Source organism: Sturnira hondurensis, unplaced genomic scaffold (assembly GCF_014824575.4).
Source record: "Sturnira hondurensis isolate 20B ecotype Veracruz unplaced genomic scaffold, ASM1482457v3 Scaffold0004136, whole genome shotgun sequence".
Classification (NCBI taxonomy): Eukaryota; Metazoa; Chordata; class Mammalia; order Chiroptera; family Phyllostomidae; genus Sturnira; species Sturnira hondurensis.
In genome coordinates this window covers 49,762,608-49,788,479 of record NW_028076767.1, presented here as the reverse complement: position 1 = coordinate 49,788,479, position 25,872 = coordinate 49,762,608, and the positions used below count along the sequence as shown (strand labels likewise).

Genomic DNA, 25,872 nt, shown 5'->3' with positions numbered 1-25,872 from the left:
GTGGCTAAGTAGACCTCACTGTTGCCAGGGTCTACATATTTTATCTGCACGCTCACTCCCTAGAATTGTTCTCCTATTACTGCCCTGATTGTAGCTAAAAACAATAAATGAAAATATGCTGAAAGATGACAGTCTAAAGTCATAATGGAAATTACAGGCACATAAAGTAGCACCGAGGTGCCCAGATGGCCATTTGACTAGGAGTACAGATGTCCTGTCCAGACCGCCGAACAGCCCGAGTCCCCCCACCCTCTGTAGCTGTGAAGTGTGTACTCTCAGCACATTGGAACCTTCGAAGCCTGGAAGCTGGTTTTCCCTGCAGCAATTCCGTGGCACCTTTGTAACTTGTACCCACCAAGTGACTGGGACACTGTCCACTGCCAGGAGCAGTCCCAACAAGCTGAGGTGGCTGCCCAAGCTGACATCACATAAATAGCTAACTACGTCCTATGTCAAACCTATGTCATGGAATCTCACTGGCGGTACTGGAATGTCCAATTCTATCCTGTCTCCTGGATAGGCTGCTGATTAGTTATTCCTGAGCATTTCGGTGAAAAGACATGACTAAAATATTCCTTGGGGGAAATAAATCTCTGTTCCAAAATGTAAGAATTGGTAGTCTCTGAAGAAAATGATTCCCTGGTTAATACATTTGGGAATGTAGACCACATCTGGAGATGTCTAGTAATAAAGTCTTGAATACCTTTTCAATATTCCATGTGACAGTTTGGAAATCAATGCATTATTCATCTGAGATGGTCAAAATTCTTGTGTCCCTCTCTTTTTCCATGTGAATTTTCCTTACTTTCATTTCATTATCTGACAGAAAGGCAAAGACAATTCAAATTCAGGTTGCACCGGGCAATATTAAGAAGTACCATGTTCAAAGATCACGGCTGCCACAAGGCCAGCATTGTGAAACTTTGGGTTGGGTTGCCCCCCGCAGTGCTGTGAGGACGTTGCTGAACTATACCCCCAAATCGAGTTTGAGACGATGATCACAGACAGCTGCTGCATACAGCTGGTGCAGACTCCATACCAGTTTGATGTGCTGGTGCTGCCCGATCTCTATGGGAACACTATCGACAATCGGGCTGCTGGTCTGGCTGCAGGGCTGGCGTGGTACCTGGGGAGAGCTGCAGCTCAGAGTACGCCATTTTTGAGATGGGTCCCCAGGACCCATTCACCCAGACAGTGGGCAGGAATATAATCGACCCCACAGCCATGCTGCTCTCAGCTTCCAACATGCTACAACACCTGAATCTAGAATATCACTCCAGTATGACTACAGGTGAGGTGAAGGAGGTGATCAGAGTTGACAAGGTGCGAACACAAGATATGGGCGGCTAGAGCACCCCAACGGACTTCATCAAGTCTGTCATTGGCCACCGGCACCCATAAGGGGCCTAGAGCCCTTTACTCCCTCCAACCTTGTGAGGACCACACTACCTACCCTTCCTTTCTGGACAGAGGACCAGAGAAGAGCCCTTAAACTTATAGACCATAACCACCTTCTGGGCAAAGCCTAGGTTCAAATTCCTGACATGGGTGGCTAGGCCATGTGCTAAGACTTCACTGAGACTGTCATTGATGCCTTGTCCCATCCATATCCACATAAAGGTGTCTAATAAAACTTGTACATCAAGAAAAAAAAAGAAGTGTCATGTTCAAGGATGATGTTAGAGTTCCCATGCAGTGCTGCCCTTGGAGTTCATGACCTTGTCACCAAGTAATTTTAAGATCCCTCCAGAACTTGTAAAACTATATCCGTATGCAGAACAAGGCAAACCCACTTCCCACTAGATGTGATTTTTATTGTTATGCCTTTTGGGTAGTGAATTTTTTTTTTTATTCTACATGATTGCAGCATAAGCTACCTGCAAATGTATACTCCCAAATTCTGCCCAACATTTACCAACAAGAGTATCTTTGCTTGGATTATATAAAGGAAAACAAGCATACATTCAGCAAACTGCTTTTGGCAAAGAGCAGCAATTCTCAACCAGTGCACAGGGGCAGGTCCACCGATGTGTCCTGAGAATTTTTCACACATGCAATACCTGACTATTTAGTCAGGTGCACTGACCTCTTTTCCCTCACATTGTCAAGTGAAAAAAAAATGACAACAGCCAACCCAACAATAGCTGTCTAGTGTGAATCTATCTATTTTTGTCAGATAGATAAAAATATTATATATATAGATAAAAATATTACATATATATATATATATATATATATATATTTGGTATACCACAGAATTTACAATCAGTTTGTGGCTGGTGTGCCATGAGATGAAAAACGTTTGAAAATCCCTGATAGAGAGGACAGTTAAATCTTACCCTCTGCTTCATCAGATCTTTTTCATTTTCGTTACTTTTCTGTGCATTGCTTCTCTAGCCACCCAGATCCAAAACTTTCTTAGTACCTTTTGACATCAATTGGTGAATTTAAAATGCCTTGAGAGTTTCATGTCTATGCTAACACTAAAGAATTTCTTCACTCTTTTCCTCTTTTGTACTTTTCTTATCTTTTTACCTTTCCTCTGTCCTCTGTCTCTTACTTACGCCTTTCACCTTTTTCTCAGCTTGCCTCACTCGGTTGATCCACTGGCCACAGCCCAGCCACCTGACAGCTATATCTGAAAGTAATTTGGGACCGAAACAAAAGGCCCCAGAATCCTTAGTAATCCTCTTCAGATCCAGCTACTGAGCACTGGTTAGGCTCCGGCACAGCCAACAGTCTTTTCAGGCAACAACCTTGAAAATTGAAAACCGGTTAGAGCATCTGTGGAATAACACGAGCCCTGAAACAAAAGCATACAAATAGAAAAGAAAATGTCTTTTCAGTGATAAATGAAGGCACTGCTGAAACAATTGAAAGGAGGAGAGGCTCTGGGTGATCTCTATTGATGGGCCTCAAAGTGGCTGGTGTTTAGAAGCAGACTGGTTATTTTTGCCTGCATTTCAGGTGCCCTTAGGCCTCTACCCTGAAGGCTGAGCAGCTTACTCTACTACACAAAGCTTCCTGTCCGAGAGGAAATAGCAAACCTGAGATAATGCATATTTGAGAGTTACTCATGGGGTAAGCAATACCTGCACAGAGCGTTCCAGCTCAGTAATGCCTGCTTGAGGGAGGGCAGCTGTACAGGCATTACAGCTGAGGCCGCTTCCCTTTTGACTTTCTGTCCCCACCCTCCACCAACACCCTCCCCGTCCTCCCTGAGGAAAGATGACCGTGCCTCCCCTTTGACTCACTTTCCCCTGAATTACCTCCCTTCCCTCTTTTCCTCTCTTTCTGACCAAACCGCATCAAGCCAAAATGTTTGACAAGGATCTACAAATATGCCCAGTAAAATATTTCTGCTGAGCCACATTTAGAAGAATTCTCTCTCTTTGTGGAGCACATCAGTGTAATGATGCCTGAGGTTCAGCATTCTCATTTCTGCCTAATACAAGGGGCATTTTTTAAGCAGGTAATTTTATTTTTGTGTGCCAGGCTGCCACCCTTAAAAGTTTCTAATGTGCTGAACATAATTCATTTCCAAGAAATTCAAGTCACATCCCCCATTTCCTCCTCTTAATACACTCTTCTCTTTCATGTCTTATCCTCAGTCTGTTCCTCACTTCACCCCTCTCATTACTCCCTTACACTGCCTTTCATTTTTAAGCCCTCTTCTCTCCTGTTTTTTTTTTTTCTGGACTTCCCCAACTAAAATGGATTCTTCATCTGGGCATTTCTGGCCATCCTAACAGTGCATGCTATCTCCTTTCCCATTTCCTCTCTGTTCTTCACCCAGGCTCATCCTCTGGTCCCAGGGAAACCAAGCTCTTCGAGACTGGGACAAGGATCAGGAGCAGGAAATTTAACAATGGCAGAGCTGTGACAAGTTAATTCAACTCCTGCTGTTAAATTAACCAGCGTTCCAGCCGAGTTAACGCGTCACCCAGTTTCAAAAGGTTAAGCTCCAAGCTTAATCTTATTCATCATTATGAACTCTTCAAATTGGCTGAAATATTTAAAATTCAGTGAAATGAAAGGACCGCAGGAAACATTTAAGAGCCTACTGCCCGGTCTTCAAAAAATAGAAAAATAATCTACAAAGATTAGGAAAAGAAGGCTTCAGAATGGGTGAATGGAGACACTTGAGCACCAGGGTAGAGTGAATAATAAAAGGACATGGAGGACAAGGGCATCTTATCTTCCCACTATCATAAAGAGATTCAGGCGTTAGGAAGAAATTTAATGGAGCACCCTGAAAATGCTTGTCCTATCTCATCATAAGCAACAGAGCAAAACTGAATGCTAATGAAAAGGGCATGTGCAATAATACCTCCTGAGCCCTCTCCTCTTTGGACTTCGGACACAGATGGGAGGTGGGGCACGGCCTGCTCCCCAATTATCACTGATGGTGGGGGGGGGTGAGATCACAGCCCCCTGAGCGCTCTCTACTCAGGCTCTGTGACAGCAGAGAGCCCATATAAATTTTGAGAGAAGGAACTATGCAGCAGAAAATAACACCAGAGGTGCTGAGTACAGCATTTCTTACTTAGCGCAAGGTTTAGTATACAGTAGGGCTTAATAAAGGTTAACTCCATCTTCTTACTACTACTTCTACTATTACTGCTGCTTCTGTTATATACTTTCAGTTATAAACCTCCGTAGACTTCTGTAGAGTATAACAACTGAGATGGGGGAGACTAATATTTCACATACACCCCTTTCCCTCCTCAGTCTCTCACCCCAAGCCGAGTGTATGGGCTTGTTTCAAATGTTCCGTCACAGGTGCATACGTTCCTGCTACCAACTTTGCCACCCAGACCTCCTCTTCTAATTTCAAAGAGTTCGCCGCAGTTTGTCCAGCCTGGTACATGGTGTCACAGAATCCTTCATGCCCCACCTCCTCTCAGAAACCTTTCATTCGAGAGTCATTCATCCTTAAATTGCCAATGTAATCACACTTCAACTTCTCGCAAGACATAGTTTTAGAACTTCTAATTATATTGCTTTGTTGATTGTAAATTTGATAGGTTTGTGTATTTTATTGGATTGTAGGTATCTATAGAAAAAAAGACAACACCTGTCTGGTTTTAGTGCACACTCTGAAAGCCTAATGCGATTTCTCCATCTTTCAAGTTACTAATAAATAAGAATAGGCCTGTGAGCATCTGTATACCCTCCACCTTAATTTTGTGCTATATTTATTTTTACTCTCTCCCTTCTTTCCTCTTCCTCCTTCTCCTTCTTCTTCCTCTCTTTCTCCTTCTCTCTCTCCCCCCCGCCTCTCTTTTTCAGACACTCAGACACACACACAAACACCTGCTAAGGACAGTATAATCCTTTCCATACATACATTGGCTTCAATTAGTTGTGCTTATCTAATGACACTGGCTTAAAAATTATATAACTGTTAACAGTAGTGAAGATGGTTGAGCAGCTTGCCTTGACTGTAACAGCTATACCCCTAGTATCTCCCCATTAAACAGGATACTGAGTTTACTGATTAAATTTTTCAATAATGGTCAAAACATCTTTGCCCATCCCAAAAGCCTTTACAGAATGTGAATTTGCCACTCCCCTGTCAACAGATGGAGTTGAGTTCCCCTCTCCTTGAATTTTGTTTGGCCTTAGTGACTCAGCTGAAACCAATAGGATGTGGGGAAAGTGAGTTGTGTGACTAGCATTACCTATCAGTATCTTTTGAACTTAAATGTAATAGCATTTCTTGGGCCACCATTAACACTACCTCAAAGATGGGTGAGAACCCTTCATCCACATACAAACATTAATCAGTTCGATAGACATGTTCCCTGATCCAGAATTGAAACTAACTCCAACCTGCTAACTCACCCTCTCTCCTCAGTGTCCCTGTTTAATTTCATAAGTACTCATTCCAGTTTTTTGCACATTTGGCAGAAGTGACCACACTTACTTTACTTTATAGTTTTTGAACACACAGATTTTGACTTCTATTTTCACCTGATAAAACTCTCCAGAAATCCAAACCAAAGCCTAAACCTGAAACTACAGTATTCGAGTATAGAAAGTTATAGATTAATCATTACTCACTGAAGGGTCGATTGAGTCCAAAGTATCACTGGGAACAATCTATCTGACTTTGTCCGCAGTTCTCCATAACTGAGTTCTAGCCAGTGACTGAGCTCCTATCTGGAACCCCCAGTTCCCACAAGGAAGAATTTTTCTGTCTTTGAAGGCCAGTTTCACTTTGGAGACAATTTGATTTCAGATTTCGTTCCCAATTGTTTTTCCAGGTTTCTGTTACCCCGGGATTACCAAAGTCAGTGCTGCTCAAATGGTGTTTCTTTTGTGCTTTTCAGAATCGAAAAGCAAGATCAGCAACTTGTGACTAGATCTAAAGTTAGGCAAGAATTCCTGAAATATGAAGCCAACATGTTAGACATAATATTCTGTGCTGAAAAATAAGGGTGAATATTAAAATTTTCTAAGATAAACCATTATGAAATACTGTTTTAGAATGGTTTCACTTTGTATATGCTAAGCTAAAGATTTTCACTATATTCATGTAAAAGGATATCCTTATTTAATAGCTGATCAGTTTGAAAATTGTCCTGAAATGTCGAATTGAAAACCATTGAGAAGTTGGCTATAGTGAATATCAAACAGTATTAACAATATGAAATATGAGACGTGAAGAATTGATATTACTTTGTATGAAAAAGTCTGCCTAAAAAGACACGAGAGTAGCTATACTAAGCGGGGAAAGGTACTGTTCAAGGGTGGGCAATGATCAGTTCTTTTCAGAATAAAGCTCCCTCTTTTCAGGGAACAGAATAAAAATAAATTATCTTAAAACATAACAGGCCAGTTCTGCCTACAATTGAGAAGAAATATCATATATTTATTATTGTTAAATACTGCAGGTGATTCACATAGATTCAGAACCAGTATTAGAAGTTTCTACATGGACAGAGTATGTAATTACAATCCTCAAAAGTAAATGGAGTAATATCACTACCTTGACTCTATTTCACAGTTTATCATTTTGAATGTTCATTGCTATACATATGAGTAATAGGCAAATGGGTTCCTATCTACCCAAAATAGCTTCAACTTTAGCTTTTTACAGAGAAGATATAGCCATCTCATTTTTAGCATTTCCCAAATTGCCCAGTTCAGATAATACTATGTGGGTACATAACACACACATACCACTTTACAGTTGAGGAGATCAAGATGCTCACACAGGATTATAAAATAAATAATGAAACTCACTTTTCATTGGAAGCCTCTGATTCTTCGATGATAAGGGCAAGACCTAAGCATAACTAGATCATTTATAGGGTGAAGTTTAATTCTTCAAAAGAAGATTTTTTCCTAATATTGTTGAGATGGATTATACATTTATTAATATTCAAGTTTTAAGACCAAATTTTCCAAACATTTGGTACAAGAATAATTTGTCCAAACCTCAAGAGTCTCCGTTTCTGATAGTTCATTGAAAAGAAAAACAGGAGGTGTGGCAGGTTAGAGATGACCAAAAATTCTTTGAGACTGTTCTCCTGGAGCAGTGGTTCCGGGATCACTGACCCAGAATCTGAGAAGGTCTATGACTGTTTTGACCGATAGCATAGAGTGGAAATGCACCTGACTCATTTTTTTTTTAATTCCGGGGCCTTAAAACACCTTGAAGTTTTTTGTCTCTTAGAACATTCTCTCTCTGTAAGCCCTGAGCTGCTGCTATCTGCACAGTCCATCTACCATAAGACCTCCATGCCAAAGAGGCCAGAGAAAAGCTCTGTGTTCAAAACTTCCTGGTAAGTGGAGCCATCAAGCTGCTCCTGATGAGGCACCAGAAATGTGTGCAAAGTCACGTTACTCTCCAGACCATCTCATCCACAGACTGGACACTACCAGGTTGCCGTACTGAACGTTATACAGGCCTATGAGTCAGGGGAGCCCTGCCAAGATTACTGACTCACAAAATCAGGAGATGAAACAAATCATTTCTCGCTTTAAGCTGCCAAGATTTAAGGTCATTTGTAATGTAGCGATCGGTAACTGAGACAGCATTTGGTACCTGGATGTGAAATGTTGCGATAACAAACAAACAAACATAAAAAGTGAAACATGTAGCACTGGCTGGGACTGGGTGTTGGGAAGGAGCTAGAAGGAACTCTTGGTGAAATTTTCAATGGCCTTAGGGAGATATTAGGGCTTCAAGGACAATAAGGAAAATGTTATTGGAGGCCAGTGAAAAGGGCAGCTAAGTTATATACAGACAGAACGGTTAGCAAAACTGTTGCCTGCGGATATACGGTAAATACAAAAACACCCTAATGATCTCAGAAAACTTGCTAAAGAAATTTGCAGGCACAAATTCTTCTAGCCATCTATGAGAAAATGAAAGATAAGATACACAAACTAAGGGAGAAATCCTTAAGTTTTCTAGCATAATTGGAAAAAATACTAAGATGTTCAGGACAGTCTTTCCAAGCCTAAAAACACTGTTAAAAAGAAAGACATAGCTTCATAGAAAAGACCAAATTTAAGTTCCTGTTAAGTAAAGGATGGTATGAGAGTAAAAATGAAGTCAAGGATTAAAGTATAAAACCCTTTTTGAGACTTTGCAGAGACTTAAAATGGCGTTCCATAGACGTTTGCAGCCAGACGAAATGACTGACCTCTCAGGATGTAAAGCCTTCTTAGCTTTACAGATTCTCTCTTTTTAAATATTGGGCTCCTGAGGATCTTGAGGACATTGTATCAGCCTCACAGAGTGCCCAAGGCATAGAAGAGACTAGTTTGAAAATATTTATGATGTGAGATGGATTGTAAATTGATACACATGAAGTCTAGAAAGCTTTTAAAATAATTATACCAACTGAACTGAAAAAGACAGTGATACTACCAAATGAAAAATGTATTCACACCCCTGATTTCCTATAAGCAAAATAAAAACATAGCTCAGGAAATTACTCAGCTATAAACATAGGGTATTTCTTATAAAAAGAAAGAGTGAGTTCAATGTCAAACCAGGAGCTCAGTGGGAGAAGTTAAGAGGCACAGAGAATCATTTCTGTGAAGCAGTACTGTGCTCTAATTCTTTTTAAATAAGGACAACACATGCTTGACTAGATTTCAGAAATGCTATGGATTGGAGATTACCATGTGCCTCTGTTTCCCCCTGCTTTGAACAGGAGTATCTATTGGTATCATCTTATGCCATTCTCACCATTATGTTAGGAGCTGGGAACACATCTTGTCCAAAGGGTAAGATGAAGAGAAACAATATAGGAAGAACTGCACAAAAGGAGCCTAATATAAACCTGAACTTGATTTTTAAAAATGGAACCATAGGCTTTGAGATAATATTGCAATAGAATAGAAATTTCTGGGATTTAGAGGAAGATAAACATAAACTAAACAAAAGAGGAAGATAAACACTAAACATAAATGATTGTGGCTCAGGGCAGACTGTTGAATTAAAGATGAATGCATATTTTTTTGAATTCTCATTTAGAGCCATTCATTCTTATCTTTGAAATAAGTGAGTTCTACTATTGCTTTAAAATTTAGCAAAAGTGACACTATGCCTATTTCAACCCAATGAATATATTTTAACTCAGAAAAGAACATTTACAAAACAGCTAGCATCATCCTTAATGGCAAAAGGCTAGACATGTTCTCCCTAAGATTGAAAACAAAGCAACAATGTCCAGTCTTACCATTCCTATTCAACATTATACTGAAAAACCAGAGTGCAATAAGACAAGAAAAATAAATAAAAGCTATATGCATTGGAAAGGAAAAAAATAAACAAGTTCACAGAATAGAAGATCAATATATAAAGCAATTATATTCTTGTACACCAACAATGAACAATTAGAATTATACATTGTAAAACAATCCATTTACAATTGCATCAAATAATGCCATACTTAGACACTAATAAAAAGAATATTTAGAGTTCATATGTTAAAAACTATAATATATTGATAAAATAAATTAAATATCTAGAAAAAATAGAGTAATATCTCATGTTCAAGAGTTAGAAGACAGTATTGCTAAGGTGCCAATTCTTCTTAACTTGATCTACATAGGCTCAATAAAATCCTCATCAAAATCCCAGGAAGCTTTGTTCATCAATGAACCTATTCTAAATTTGATATAGTTAAGCAATAAACATAGAATAAAATACTAAAATAGGGACTTCCGCCAAGATGGAGGCATAGGTGGAAACATTGTGCCTTCTCCCACAGCCAAGTTTGAGTACAAAGGTTTGGAGAACAAGGACACACCCAAAGACCAGAAAATTGAATTATACGGAAGTCCGACAAATACGAACCATTCAACAGATGGTAAGAGAGGCGGAGCCAGCAGCGGAGCTGGGTCGGGCAGGACAGATCCCCACACCTAGGCGCACAGGCAGCCCGGAACCAGTCGGGGTGTGGGGCAGACTGACCATAGTCGCACATTCGCGCACAGTGAGACGGACCACGCAGGCCCCAGGGGGCAAACCCAGTGGTGGAGGGCTGACGGCGGTGGCACACTCACTTGCAGTGTAACGAAACGCATGGGCCTGGTGACCATGGTGGCTGCAGTGCAGTGGGGGCCGCAGCGGCAGGCGGCAGACGGGACACAATTGTTCCTCTTTGACCCCACCCCCACATACAACATCACAGCCCAGCGACTTAGTTGCCCTGCTCTAGTGAACACTTTAGGGCTCCAATCCTGCTACAGAACAGGCACGAACAACCAAAAAGATGGCGCAAGAAGAATTCAAAGTCCCAGAGCCAAAAATTCTCAGCGACCGAAAAATTGCCAGCCTCTCAGAAGCACAATTCAAGACACTATTTATCAGGATGCTCACAGAACTGGTTGATTATAGTCACAAATTAGAGGAACATATGAAGGCTAAACTAATTGAAATAAAGGGAGATGTCCAGGAAACCAATAGCGATGGAAAGGAAACTGGGACTCAAATCAATGGAATGGACCAGAAGGAAGAACAAAACATCCCACCAGAAAGGAATGAAGAAATGAGAATTCAAAAAAATGAGGAGAGGCTTAGGAACCTCCAGGACATCTTTAAACGTTCCAACATCCGGATTATAGGGGTACCAGAAGGGGGAAAGAAACAGCCACGAGTGGAAAACGTATTTGAACAAATAATAAAGGAGAACTTCCCCAGTCTGGCAAAGGAAATAGACTTCCAGGAAATCCAGGAAGCTCAGAGAGTGCCAAAGAAGTTGGACCCAAGAAGGAACACACCAAGGCACATCATAATTACATTAGCCAAGACTAAAATGAAGGAGAGAATCCTAGAAGCAGCAAGGGATAAGGGGACAGTCACCTACAAAGGAGTACCCATCAGACTGTCAGCAGATTTCTCAAAAGAGACCTTACAGGCAAGAAGGGGCTGGAAAGAAGTATTCCAAGTCATGAAATCCAAAGACCTACAGCCAAGATTGCTTTATCCAGCAAAACTTTTATTTAGAATGGAAGGACAGATAAAGTGCTTCTCAGATAAGGTCAAGTTCAAGGAGTTCATCATCACCAAGCCCTTATTATATGAAATGCTAAAGGGACTTATATAAGAAAAAGAAGATGAAAATATGAACAGTGAAAGGACAGCAAACTCACAGTTATTAACAACCACACCTAAAACAAAAGCAAACCAAGAGGACAGCTAGATCAGGAGTGGAACCATAGAAATGAAGAACACATGGAGGGTTAGCAACAGGGGAGTGGGAGGGGGAGAAGGGGGGAGAAGGCACAGAAAATAGCATAGATGGTAGGTAGAAAATAGATAGGGGGGAGGGCAAGAATAGTGGGGGAAATATAGAATCCAAAGAACTTGAGACACGTGGTTATAAACTAAGGGGGGGGAGAATGGTGGGGGAGGGAGTGTGCAGGGGGAGGGGAATGAAGGGGGAATAAAACAACTGTAATGGTATAATCAATAAAATATATTTTAAAAAATACTAAAATAAATTTAATACCCAATAAAATACTAAAGAAGTAAAACAATAACAAATCTATTTAAAGGCTTACTATAAGTAATCAACATAGCATGATTTAGCAAAAGAATAGATTTATAATGTGTCAGGATATAGAACCTAGAAATAGATGCTCATATATATGGTCAATCCGTTTTTTTTAATAGCTCAGAGGCAATCCAATGAAGATAAATATTTTAACAAAAGGCGCTGAAAGAATTAGACATCTATATGCAAATAAAATGAATGTAGACACAGACCTTATACTTATGCTAAAATTAACTCAAAATAGATAATGAGCTTAAGAGTAAAATAAAAAAACTAAAAACAACACAACAGCAAAAAGAAAAACTACTAGAAGAAGATATAGAAGGTAATATACATATATGCCTTGGATTTGGTGATGAGTTCATAGATACAACACTAATTTCATGAAGCATAAAAAAGTGGTAAGTTACACTTCATTAGAATTAAAACTTCTACTCTGATAAAGCGAGTGCTAAGAGAAAATGAAAAGGCAAGCTGCAGACTGAGAGAAAATATTTGCAAAACACATTTGATAAGGGAATTGTATCAAAAATATTTAAAGAACTCTTCAAACTCAACAATAGGAATCAAGCAACCCAATTGACTAATAAATGAGGGATGTGAACAGATACTTCACCAAAGAAGGTGTACAGATCACAAATAAACATAAAAAGATACTCAACATGATTTGTCCTTAGGAGAATGTAAATACCACACATGCCTATTACAGTGGCTAAAAACCAAAAATCTGAAAACACCAGTTGTTGTTTAGGATGCAAACAAGAACTCTTATTTATTGCTGATGGAATCAAAATAGCATAGCACTAGGCCCTGGCTGGTGTAGCTCAGTGGATTGAGCGTGGGCCTGCGAACCAGACGATCGTGGTTCGATTCCCAGTCAGGGCACATGCCTTGGTTGCAGGCAGGTTCCCTGCAGGCCAACTCCCAGCAGGGGATGCACAAAAGGCAACCATACATTGATGTTTCTCTCCCTCTCTCCTCCCCTCTAAAGATAAATAAATAAATAAAATATTTTTTAAAAAATCACCTCTAAAAGCTGCGGTGCATATTACACAATTTAAAAAAAATAGCATAGCACTCTTGGAAGGGAGTTTGGCAGTTTCTTACAATGCTAAATAAACATAGTCTTAATATATAATATCTTAATATATAAGATATTTACCTGTTTTGAAAACTGATGTCCACACAAAAACATACATGTAAACATTTATACCAGATTTATTATAACAACCCCAAACTTGAAATAACCAAGATGATCTTCAATAAGTAAATGCTTAAGTAAGTACAGTCCATTCATACAGTGGAATATTGTCTAGTTATAAAAAAGAATGAGCTCCCAAACCACACAAAGACATAGATGAATCTTAAGCATATATTGCTAAGTAAAAAAGCTGGACTAAAAAAGGTTATTTATTATGTGAGTCCAAATATATGATATCTAATAAACTATAGATATACAAAAGTGATTGTCTGATCAGTTTACTGGGTATGGGGGAGGGAGGGTTGAATAGGTGAAGCTCAGGATAGTGAACCTGTTATGTATGAGACTGTAATGATAGACATAGGACATGATGTGATTGTAAAAATCAATAAAGCATTATAGCACAAACAGTGAAGTTTAACATATGCAAATTAAAATATTGTAGGAAGTTTCAGGATTCCAGGATGGAATTCAGAAAGATGTGACACCTCTATGAAACAACTGCACTGAGCAGGCTGAGGGAGGCAGGTGCTGACCTCCGCACTGTTGGAAATGAGTGGGGCCTGGAAGACTAAATGCAAAAGAAGCTGTATATAAACACTGGACTATCATGAAAAACTTGTTCCCCTAGGGGTACAGGTTAACAGTTCTAAAACTACTACCCTTTTATATCAAAACTGAACAAGTAAGCAAATGCATAGCAGAGAGTGGTAATCAGGTTTCTACTATTGGTGTAAAATATTACGGATAGCAAGGAGAGGAAGTTGGAATCAATTGTGTGGCAATGGATTAGAGTGAAAAATATTAGTATATAATGCATGTTTATTATAATGAAGACACAGTGTTGGTTCAGAAATATTTATAGCTATGTGTAAACACACATTATCTTCTTGGTCTTTCAGCTGAGAGCCTTGAAGCAATTAACGACATGACAATAATCACACTAAACACTCAAATTTTGATTTCTAATACCATTCTCTAATAAAAGAAACCTGAGTTTTTTTTAGAGAAATAGCTGATTTTAGAGTAAGACAGAAAATACGTAAGATGAGCCTGGAGCATCTTATAGTGAAAGAAAGTAAAGACTATTGTAATAACTTTCCATAGTAACAGATGATTACTAGATTTTCTAGGTGATTATATCAAAAGGTATATAAATGTGAAATCACTATGTTGTACACCTGAAAGTAATATAATAGTGTATCCCATTATACTTTAATAAGAAATTATTTTGAAAAAAATAATAAAAAGTTAAGGACATGCTCAAAAAAATCCACAACTGGGATATGTCAAAGGGTATAGAGCCAACTGAAAGAGTTCACTATGCCTGAAGCGAGAATAACTTGATCAACAGTAAGGACAGGTTAACTTTTGATTATTATCTAAAGCATAAAATAAATATTCATGAGTCCATACTGATATAAATAAATGATTTCATAAATAAATAAATGAGAGGAAATCTCCTGTGTCAAAAACTTTCAAGTATTTATGTAAATAATTTGCTCTTAAGAATGGGGAACATAATTCAAGCCAATTGATCAAAGTTAACATCAGTCCTGAAAAGTCATATTGATAGTACATAGCCTTGATATACATAAAGGAATGTACAGTGTATATCTATCACACAGGCTTTGTGTGATGAAAATGGCACTTTGTGCTTTCCTCCTGAACTAAATATAACCGTGAGATAAACATCAGACAATTCCCAACCAAAGCATACCCTATAAAAAACACCTGACTAGTAATCCTTAAAACTGTCAAGATCGTCAAAAAAAAAAAAAACCTCTGAGAAACTATCACAGCTGAAAAAAAAAGCCTAAGGAGACATGATTACTAAATACAATGTGATATCCTGGATAAAGTCATTAAGGGAAACAAAACAAAAATCTGAATAGAGTTTAACATTATATATCAATATTATTTTATTAATTGTGACAAAATACCATACATTATCAGATGTTGATAATAGAAGAAATTGAGTATGAAATATATAAGAACTCTCTGCACTATCTTCTCAATAATTCTGTAAATTTAAAACTGTTCTGAAACAAAAAGTTTACTTCAAAAAAAGAGCAAGTTCAGAAAACTCTCATACACAAATTGAAATAATGTACACTATAAAATTATATTAATTGAGACAGGGTGATATTGGCATAAAGACAGAATCACAGAAAAATGGTGCAAAATAGAGAGTCTAGAGATGTACTCGTACAATATGGTTAAGGGATTTTCAACAAAGGTGATAAGGTGGCTCAATGAGAAAAAAACAGTTTTTCATCAAATTGTGATGAAAAACTTTGGTATCCATACATGCAAAAATGAACATCAAAGAGGAAATCAAATAAATTTTTAAATATTTTGAACTAAATAAAAATAAAAACATAACTAATTAAAATTTGTGGGATGCAATAAAAGCATTGCTTAGAGAAAATTTTATCACAGTGAGTTCATACATTAAAAAAGAAGAAAAATTAAAGATCAATAGTCAAAGCTTTTTCTTTTTATTCTAAAATGAAAAGTATGTCAAAGTAAAGCAAAAGAAAAGATACAATAAAAATCAGAGCAAAAATCAGGATATTGAAAATGGAAATCAATGGAGATTCAAAAGATGGTTCTTTGAAAAGATTAATGATCAATGAGCCCCCACTAGACTAAAATAAAAAGAAAGAGAACACAAATTATTAACATCACAATAAAAGATGACACATCACTGTGGTGCCCCCTATCCTTAGGGGCACCAAAGGATAATAAAGAATATTGTGAACAACTCTATGCCCACAAATGTTATAACCTGCATGAAATGGACCAATTCCTCAAAAGACACAATCTGCCAAAACCCCCACGAGAAACAATAGAAGATGAAAAACATAATCTAAATAATCTAAAGAGGCCTATATCTATTAAAGAAATTTAATTAATAATAAATAAGCTTTCAAACCAGAAAGCACTAGGCCCAGATAGTTTCACTGGTGAATTTTAGCAAACATTTAAGGAAGAAATTATACTATTTTACAGTTTTTTCCAAATGATAGACGAGAGGAAAAACTTTCTAACTCATTCTCTGAGGCCAATATTACTCTGTTACTTAAACCAGACAAAGAAATTACAAGAAAAGAAAATTACAGATTAATACCTTTCATGAACAAGTATGTAAAAGTTCTCAAAAAAATATTAGCAAATACGGGGGCGCCCTTTCTCGCAAGTCCTCCAGTCCACCACAGATAAAAGTAAGCAAAACAAGACATGATCTACTTGGGAAAGAGAGGTGTCCAATCCCTCAAGAGGGAAGGGCCATGAGCAGTGGCCAGTTTCTCAAGGGAAAAAGGCATTGAGCCCCTTCCTCAAAGGGCTTTTATTGGGTTGTAATACACAGGAATACAGGGTGGCAAAGATCAAACAGGAGATAGCATTTCAAAGAAATCTGAGGGCTTAGTCTAAGTCAATGTCTGTCAGGAAGAGGGCTTTGCAGAAATTTTGAGAGACACACTCATTTCCTGCTCAGACCCTTATCATATGAATGAAAGCACTCTTAGCAGAGCAGATTTCACAGGTTTATCAGGAAGTCTTTGTGATGCCAGATTTTTCCCTGGGGCACACTCTAACAAGGCAAGGAGCTGCACCTCTCCCCATCAGGTATTCAGGCTTAAAGGGATCAGAGCCAGGCAGCACGTCTCCCAAGGGACATGGGGACTTGGGCTATGTCACATAGCCTGCAGGCACGGGTCTATTGCTCACTCTCTGTTGCAGGCCTCCCCCCACCCCCCGCCACCTAGTCCTTCCATGAAGTCCTCTTAAGTAGTCTAGTCTGGCTTAGGTTACTCCTACCATCATTGACTTCCGACTAAGCTTTGGGGGCAGGGAGAGGAAACTGAGGCAGCGTTTGCTACCAGAGACAAGCTTTGTCTCCTGTGGCTCACATTCCAGAGGTCACTCACAGCCTTAGCCACAGCGGGGTTAGGGTTACAATTCCTGAAACCGGGCAGAGCAGTCTACAAGAAGCAAATTAGATCTAACTATGTCAAAAAAAAAGGATTATATACCACAAGGATTTATCTCAGATATACAAGGCTGGTTCAGCACGCCAAAAAATCAATAAATGTAGTATATCACATCAACAGGCTAAAGAAGAAAATTACATGATTATATCAATAGATGCAGAAAAAGCATTTGACAAAATCCAACACCCATTCATGATAAAAACTCTCAGGAAACTAGAAATAGAGGGGAACTTTCTCAACTTAATAAACAATATTTACAAAAAAAAACCTACAGGTAACATCATACTTCGTGGTAAGAAACTCAAACCTTTCCCACTAGGATCAGGATCAAGCAAGAATGTCTCTTTTTACCACTGCTTTGTAGCAATGTACTCAAAGTTCCAACTAATGCAATGACAAGGAAATAAAATTAAAATAAAATATAAAATAAAATAAATACAGATTGTGAAGGAAGAAAATAAAATTGTCATTGTCACAGATGACTTGATGTCTATGTGGAAAAATACAAAAGAACTGACAAAGAATCCTCTGGAACCAATAAGTTATTGTAACAAGTGTGCAGAAGATAATATACAAAAGACAGTAACTCTCTTATTTAACAACAATGAACAAGTTGAATTCAAAATTAAAATCACAGTACCATTTTTGTATTAAAATAGTATATTTACTAGTAACAAAGAAGTCATTTTACCAGCAAGAAAAAAAGAAATATGTAGGTATAAATCAAGAAATACAGGAGAAAGGCCCTGGCTGGTGTAGCTCAGTGGATTGAGCAGGGGCCTGCAAACCACACGATCGTGGTTCGATTCCCAGTCAGGGCACATGCCTGGGTTGCAGGCCAGTTCCCAGCAGGGGACTCATGAGAGGCAACCATTCATTGATATTTCTCTCCTTCTCTCCTTCCCTTCCCCTCTAAAGATAAATAAAATAAAATTTTAAAAAATGTTAAAAAATAAAAATAAAAGAAATACAGGAGAAAGATTACAAATCTCTAATGAACAGAAGTACATAAAAACTAAATAAAAAGGGAGGTATTTACAGAAAGGGAGACTCAATATTGTCAAGATGGGATTTCTTTCTAAATTGATCTATAAGTATAGATTCAACACAAGGCCATTTTTTGATCTCAACAAATTGATTTTAAGTTTTTATAGATGATCATGGTTTGGCCTCTAGTCAAGATGTCAGAGTAGGTAAACACTGTACAGTCTTCTCCAACAAGCACATCAGATTAGGGACCAAACTACAGAACAACCACCATTGAAAATCACCTGAAGTTCAGCTGAACAGTCCTGTAACTGTGGATATGCAGAGGATGCCACATCATTACGAGCAAGAGGGACAGAGACAGAGAAAGGATCAGTCCCTCAGCCACATGTGGTGGTTAAAAAATCAAGAGGGAACTCTTGGCTACAGAAGTCCCCCCTGGAGAACAAGGTGTCCTGGACCCACACTAGGGTACAACTGTAGGGAAATTGAAAATAATCCAANCCAGCAGGGGACTCATGAGAGGCAACCATACATTGATATTTCTCTACTTCTCTCCTTCCCTTCCCCTCTAAAGATAAATAAAATAAAATTTTGAAAAATGTTAAAAAATAAAAATAAAATAAAATAAAAGAAATACAGGAGAAAGATTACAAATCTCTAATGAACAAAAGTACATAAAAGCTAAATAAAAAGGGAGGTATTTACAGAAAGGGAGACTCAATATTGTCAAGATGGGAGTTCTTTCTAAATTGATCTATAAGTATAGATTCAATGCAAGGCCATTTTTTGATCTCAACAAATTGATTTTAAGTTTTTATAGATGATCATGGTTTGGCCTCTAGTCAAGATGTCAGAGTAGGTAAACACTGTACAGTCTTCTCCAACAAGCACGTCAGATTAGGGACCAAACTACAGAACAACCACCATTGAAAATCACCTGAAGTTCAGCTGAACAGTCCTGTAACTGTGGATATGCAGAGGATGCCACATCATTACGAGCAAGAGGGACAGAGACAGAGAAAGGATCAGTCCCTCAGCCACATGTGGTGGTTAAAAAATCAAGAGGGAACTCTTGGCTACAGAAGTCCCCCCTGGAGAACAAGGTGTCCTGGACCCACACTAGGGTACAACTGTAGGGAAATTGAAAATAATCCAAGTCTAAAAGGAAATAAGTTGTCAAGCCAAGAAAAGACATAGAAAAATTCAAGTGCATATTACTAAGGGAAAGAAGCCAATCTGAAAAGGCTACATACCCTATGCTTCCAAATACGACATTTTGAAAAAGGCAAAATGAAGACAGGAAAATGATCGATTGCCAAGGGTTAAAGGGAAGGGAAAAATGAATGGGAAATGCACGGAGGATATTTAGGGCAGTGAAAAATACTCTACATGATACTAGAATTGGGGGTATTTTCATTATACGTCTGTCCAAATCTATAAAATGTAAAACACTAAAAATGAGCACAATGTAAACTATAGTCTTTGGGTAATAATGGTCAGTGTAGTTTGATCAATTATAAAATACCACTCTGGTGGAGAATATTGATAAGGGGGAAGGTTACACATGTGTTGGGGGTGAGAGAACATGGGAAATCTCTGTACCTTCCTGTCGGTTTTGTTGTGGGTGTAAAATAGTTCTAGAGAAACAAAATCTATGTAAAAAAAAAACCCTTAGTGAGGAAAAAACCTTAATTATTGCTTCACACCTCATGCAAAAACTAAAATTGGTCAAGGACCTAAATGTACAAGCTTAAGTTATCAAAATTGTAAGATACAATTCAGAAAAATATTATGTTTAAGTGTATATAGAATATAGATCAACATTGATCTTTCTTAATAAAGAAAAACAGATTTAAAGAATTAAAATAAATTTAGCAAAATGTTAACAATTGAAGAATCAAAGTGAAGTTTATATGAATGTTTGTTCCACTATTCTTAAAAGTTTTCTGCAGGTTTAAAAGTTTTAACATTAAAAGTTTGGAAGAGAAAATAATAGAGTCAAATTAAAACTGGAAACACTGCATTATGCCTTAGAATTGCTCCAAATGTCTCAAAATAATTAAATTTAAATCTATTAAATATTCCAGCTTCGGTAACAAAAAGCTTTAAGTTACAACAAAAGGAAATAGGAATCAATGATGATACACAAGATAATATAGTCAGATAAAGACAGAATAAAATTTTATTGAATTTAGTGATGTGAAGGGCATTAGTGGCTTTGCTGAAGGTAATTTCAATTGGATGATGAGAGAAAACAAATTTCAGTACAGGGGGGATGTAAATAAATATTTGAAGACTATAAACAATCTCGTAATAAATTATTTTGTGGAGATAAACAAAGACAACCATTTCTCTTTAACAGGAGAGAGAGGAAAATGGGCTCAGATGTAAAAAAGGGTTTTAGGTTGTGGTGGAAGATAACAAGTTTTGTATCTGTAGATTGCTCTTTTTTCAATGGACAATGAAGGTCCACGCCTGAAACTTAGTCTTGAGAAGTCAGGAAGCTCAAAGAATTGATAACTAAGCAGCTAGAACATCATATTAGTGTTTCTGTGTTATAGTGAAAGTCCATTTAAAAATGAAATTGTATTCATACAATATTCATGAAAGTACACAAATTTTGTTAATTAGGTAGCAGCACTGTCTTCTCTACATTTATCAAAAAATTGAAAACTATGCTCCCTCAGAAAAGTATGAGTACACAAATCATTACAGCAGCTTTATTCCTAATCACCAAAACTTGCAAACAACCCAAATGTCCTTCAGCTACCTATTGAATGAGATACATCCATACAGTGGAATACTACTCAACCATAAAGAGAAAGTAGCAAAGTACTGATTTATGAAGCAACATGGAAGACTCTCAAGTGCATTATGCTAAGTGGAAGAAACTAAATTCAAAAGCATGCATAATGTGTAATTCCATTTATATGATAAATGCAAAACTATAGGGTACAGAAAACATTCTAGTAGTTGCTTAACATCTGGGAGTAAGAGAAGAATAAACTAAAAAGGACACAAGGGAATGTCCTAGAAGGATACCGTTGTTCTATATCTTGATTGTGGTGGTAGCCACAAAACTCTAGATGTCAGTAAATCTCATAAAATGATTCATAAAAAGGAAAATTTTTATTATATGTAAATTAAGCCTCAACATTTTTTTTTTTAGAAATTAGTTGATGACAGTTAGATGTGAAGGCTTAGACCCCCGACACTGACTAAGGTAAACAATTGCACGAAGCATGATGACTGGTCTTAGTCTCTCAAAGTAGAAACTCCCAACTGGGGTGCAGAATAAATTATAGGGGTGACAGAGATGCTGATGTTTTAGTTCTATGGGCGGCAAACTAGTTCCCGACCCCAAAACTTCTAAAGCAGGAATCCGATTCTAAAGTAGCTGGAATCAGCCTCAACCCTATGCCCATCGAGCTATATACAAACCATTATTGTGTCTTTTTGCCATGATGGGAGTGAGGAACCACAGGGAGCTCTGTTCTGGAGGGAGACAGTCCTGTGGTTCTGACGACCTCCCTCAACAGTATAACAGATTCTGTGAGACTATAGCACCTTAGTGATTATGGAAGTACTGCCCACTCCAGACTCCTTACGGAATTCTGATCCAGATAACAGAAGAGTTTTCACCTGCTGCTACAGGCTGTATATAAAATAATAATATGAAAAAAGCTATATTACAAAGCAAAGAATTCAGTCAAATCTGTAGTTAGAGGGAATTAATAACCCTAAAATATTCTCATTATTTAACAAGGAAGAATAAAATTCAATGAACTTAGCTTTTAATAGCTTGGGGTGGGAGTTTAAGTTGAGAAAAATAAATTTAATTTAACAATAAATGAATAAAAGTAATGAAATAAAACAGAAACTAATGCATTTAGAAATTAAATATCAAAAATCTTGCACACACAAGTAAATGTGCAAACATTTTAGTTCCCAATTAAAAATCAGAAAATAAATTAACTATACATAGTTCTAGCAATAAATAAAAATAGATTTTTTTCTCTTTTTTTTGGTTGTTCAAGTACAGTTGTCTCCATTTCCTCCCACCACTCCCCACAACCCCAGTCATCCCCACCTCCCATCCTTGATCCTACTGCTCTTGGCTTTGTCCATGTGTCCTTTATACCTGTTCCTTGGTGACCCCTCCCCTTGTCCACCTGTTATTCCCTCTCACCTCCCCTCTGGTCACTGTCGGTTTGTTCTTTATTTCCGTGCCTCTGGTTCTTTTTTGATCGTTTGTTTGTTTTGTTGATTAGTTTCCACTTATAGGTGAAATCATATGGTATTTGTCTTTCATCGCCTGTCTTGTTTCACTTAGTATAATGCTCTCCAGAACTATCCATGCTGTTGCAAAGGATAGGAGCTCCTTTTTTCTTTCTTCTGTATAGTATTCCATCGTGTAAATATACCATAGTTTTTTTAGCCACTTATTTACTTGTGGGCACTTAGGTTGCTTCCAACACATGACTATTGTAAATTGTACTGTTATTTGAACATTGGGGTGCATAGGTTCTTTTGAATTGTTAAGGTTTCAAGATTGTTAAGGTATAGTCTCAGCAGTGGAACTGCTGGGTCAAAAGACAGTTTCATTTTTAGTTTTCTGAGGAAATTCCATATGTTTTCCATAGTGGCTCACCAGTCTGCATTCCCACCAACAGTACAACAGGGTTCCTTTTTCTCCACAACCTCACAAGCACTCGTTTGTTGATTTGGTGGCCATTGATTTTGTTGATTTGTTGAATGATGGCCATTCTCACCGGTGAGATACTGGTGGTATCTCATTATGGTTTTAATTTGCATCTCTTGGATGGCTAGTGACGCTAAGCATCCTTGCATATGCATCTGGGCCTTCTGTATGTCCCCCTTGGAGAACTGTCTGTTCAGGTCCTTCGCTCATTTTTTAATTGGGTTGTTTGTCTTCCTGGAGTGGAGTCAAGTGAGTTCTTTTTATACTTTGGAGATCAAACCCTTGTCCTATGTATCATTTGCAAATATATATTCCCGTATGGTTGGTTCCTTTTTCATTTTGTTGATGTTTTCCTTAGCCATGCAGAATCTTTTTATTTTGATGAAGTCCCACTTGTTTATTCTTTCCTTTATGTCCCTTGTTCTAGGGGACATATTGGTGAACATATTGCTGCATGGAATATCTGAGATTTTCCTACTTACATTTTCCTTTAGGGCTTTCATGGTGTCATGACTTATATTTAAGACTTTTATCTATCTTGAGTTTATTTTTGTATATGGTATAAGTTGGTGGTTGGGTTTCATTTTTTTGCAGGATGTGTTCCTAAAAAGATTCTTATAGAAAACTACTAAAATCTATCTCAGGTCTACAAAACCTGAATAAACCACAAACCCCTAAAGAAATAGAAAAGGTGTTAAAAATTAAACTCAACTTTCTCATGCTATATAAAATTTTTCAGAACAGAATAACTTCATCAAGGCTATCTCATGATAAGTGGTAATTTCCTCTTCATTTTGATAGTTCCTAAATATAGTCAACATATGGCATTTTTTAATTAGAAGCAAAACACTAAATTTTATTTTCAAAAATAATAGTCCAGACCAATGTTCTGTTCCTACTGCTGATTATGTTGTGTTTGGCCTTGGCAAACCTGACACTTCAATAAGTTATAATGAAAACAGGGTTTTATAAAATTCAGACTTCTTATTTTGAATCTTGTCAATGAGTGTATGCCACAATCTGTTAAATGAGTACAATGAGTTTGTAGTGAACACAAACTACAGGAATTCTCAAATAAATCTTTTCAAAAAATTGGCCTCGAAGTTCTCCCTCATCACTTAGCTGTTGCATGAAAAGAAGAAATGTCTGATGCCTTGCAGTGTTGAAATACAAACTTCCTTTGAAACCTCAATTGTATTTTTGTCAATTAAACCAGTTCCCAAGTTTCTGACAAATTAATGGGTAATTTATTTTTTCTCTAAACATACTACTACACGTGCCCTGTATATGCTGACAGACAAGTCTCAGGCTGTCACCAAAGGGGGACATGGTGACATTATACAAAGAAGAAAATGCTTTGAAAGGGTCTGCACAGTGATTATGAAGGAAGAATGAGGTAAGAACTCATTTTCTTAACAGAAGAAAAAGTCAGGTAGAAAACACAGACCATGATGAAAAAGAAAAAGCTGGTATCATCTCACAGCATCATTGGTTTTATTTCCTTTCTTTTTTATTAAAACTGTGATAATCAAGGGACAGATATCAAAGTTGTCTCAGATAACAAACACATTTAGTTTCTCTTTAAAAAGGACACCAGCCCTGGCTGGTGTATCTTAATGGATTGAGTGCTGGCCTTCAGACCAAAGGTTCACCAGTGTGATCAAAGTTGTCTGGGACAACTTTAAATGTTCCATCATTCTAGTTATAGGGGTACCAGAAGTAGAAGAGGAAAATAAAGAAATTTTAAAATTATTTGAACAAATAATGCAGGAAAACTTCCCCAATCTGGTGAAGGAACTAGACATAAAACTCTAGGACCCTCAGAAAGTCCCAAATAAGTCGGATCCGAGAAGAAACACACCAAAGCACATCATAATTACATTACCCAAGATGAAAGATAAGGAAAGAATATTAAAAGCAGCAAGAGAAAAGGAGTCAATTGCCTGCAAAGGAGTTCCCATAAGACTATCAAAGACTATCAGCTGATTTCCCAAAAGAAACCTTGTAGGCAAGAAGGGGCTGGAAAGAAGTATTCAAACTCATGAAAGGCAAGGACCTATATCCAAGATTACTCTATCCAGCAAAGCTATCATTTAGAATGAAAACACATATAAAGTGCATCCCAAATAATGTCAAGTTAAAGGAGTTCATCATCACCAACCCCTTATTATATGAAATGCTAAAGGGACTTTTCTAAGAAAAAAAAAGACAAAAACTATGAACAATAAAGTGACAATAAACTCACAAGTATTAACAACTGAACCCAAATGACAAAAACCAAAATTAAGCAAACAACTAGAACAGGAACAGAATCACAGAAATGGAAATCAGATTGAAGGTTGTCACTGGGAATGGGGAGGGGGAATAATGGAGGAAAGAAGTACAGGGAATAAGAAGCCTAATTAGCAGGCACAAAGTAGATGGGGGAGGGTTAAGAATGGTATAGGAAATTGAAAAGCAAAAAAAAAAAAACTTATATGTATGACCCATGGACATGAACTAAGGAGTTAGCAGGGGGAATGCTGGAGTGGGGCCAGCTGCAGGGTAAAGAAGGATAAAAGGGAGAAAAAATGAGACAACTGTAATAGCATAATCAATAAAATATGCTTGAAAGAAAGAAAGAAAGGAAGGATTCAGCTTCATTCTTTTTCAATTCCTATAATTGGCTAGTTTTATGATATATTAATCATATTTGCACTTGATTACATTTATACTTTAATAAAAGAACATAATCTGTGCTCTGGCTAGTGTAGCTTAGTGGATTGAGTGCTGGCCTGTGAACCAAAGGGTTGCCAGTTCGATTCCCAGTCAGGGACCATGCCTGCGTTGCAGACCAGGTCCCCAGTTGAGGGCACGTGAGAGGCAAACACACATTGATGTTTCTCTCTCTCTTTCTCCCTCCCTCCCGGCTCTCTAAAAATAAATAAATAAATAAATTTCAAAAACAATATAAAA

The 25,872-nt window shown here is 37.6% G+C and overlaps 1 pseudogene; it reads left to right on the top strand.

Moving 5' to 3' along the window:
• The first annotated feature begins 209 nt into the window (after window positions 1-209).
• Window positions 210-1,401, top strand: LOC118985167 (isocitrate dehydrogenase [NAD] subunit beta, mitochondrial-like; annotated as a pseudogene).
• Window positions 1,402-25,872: the final 24,471 nt, after the last annotated feature.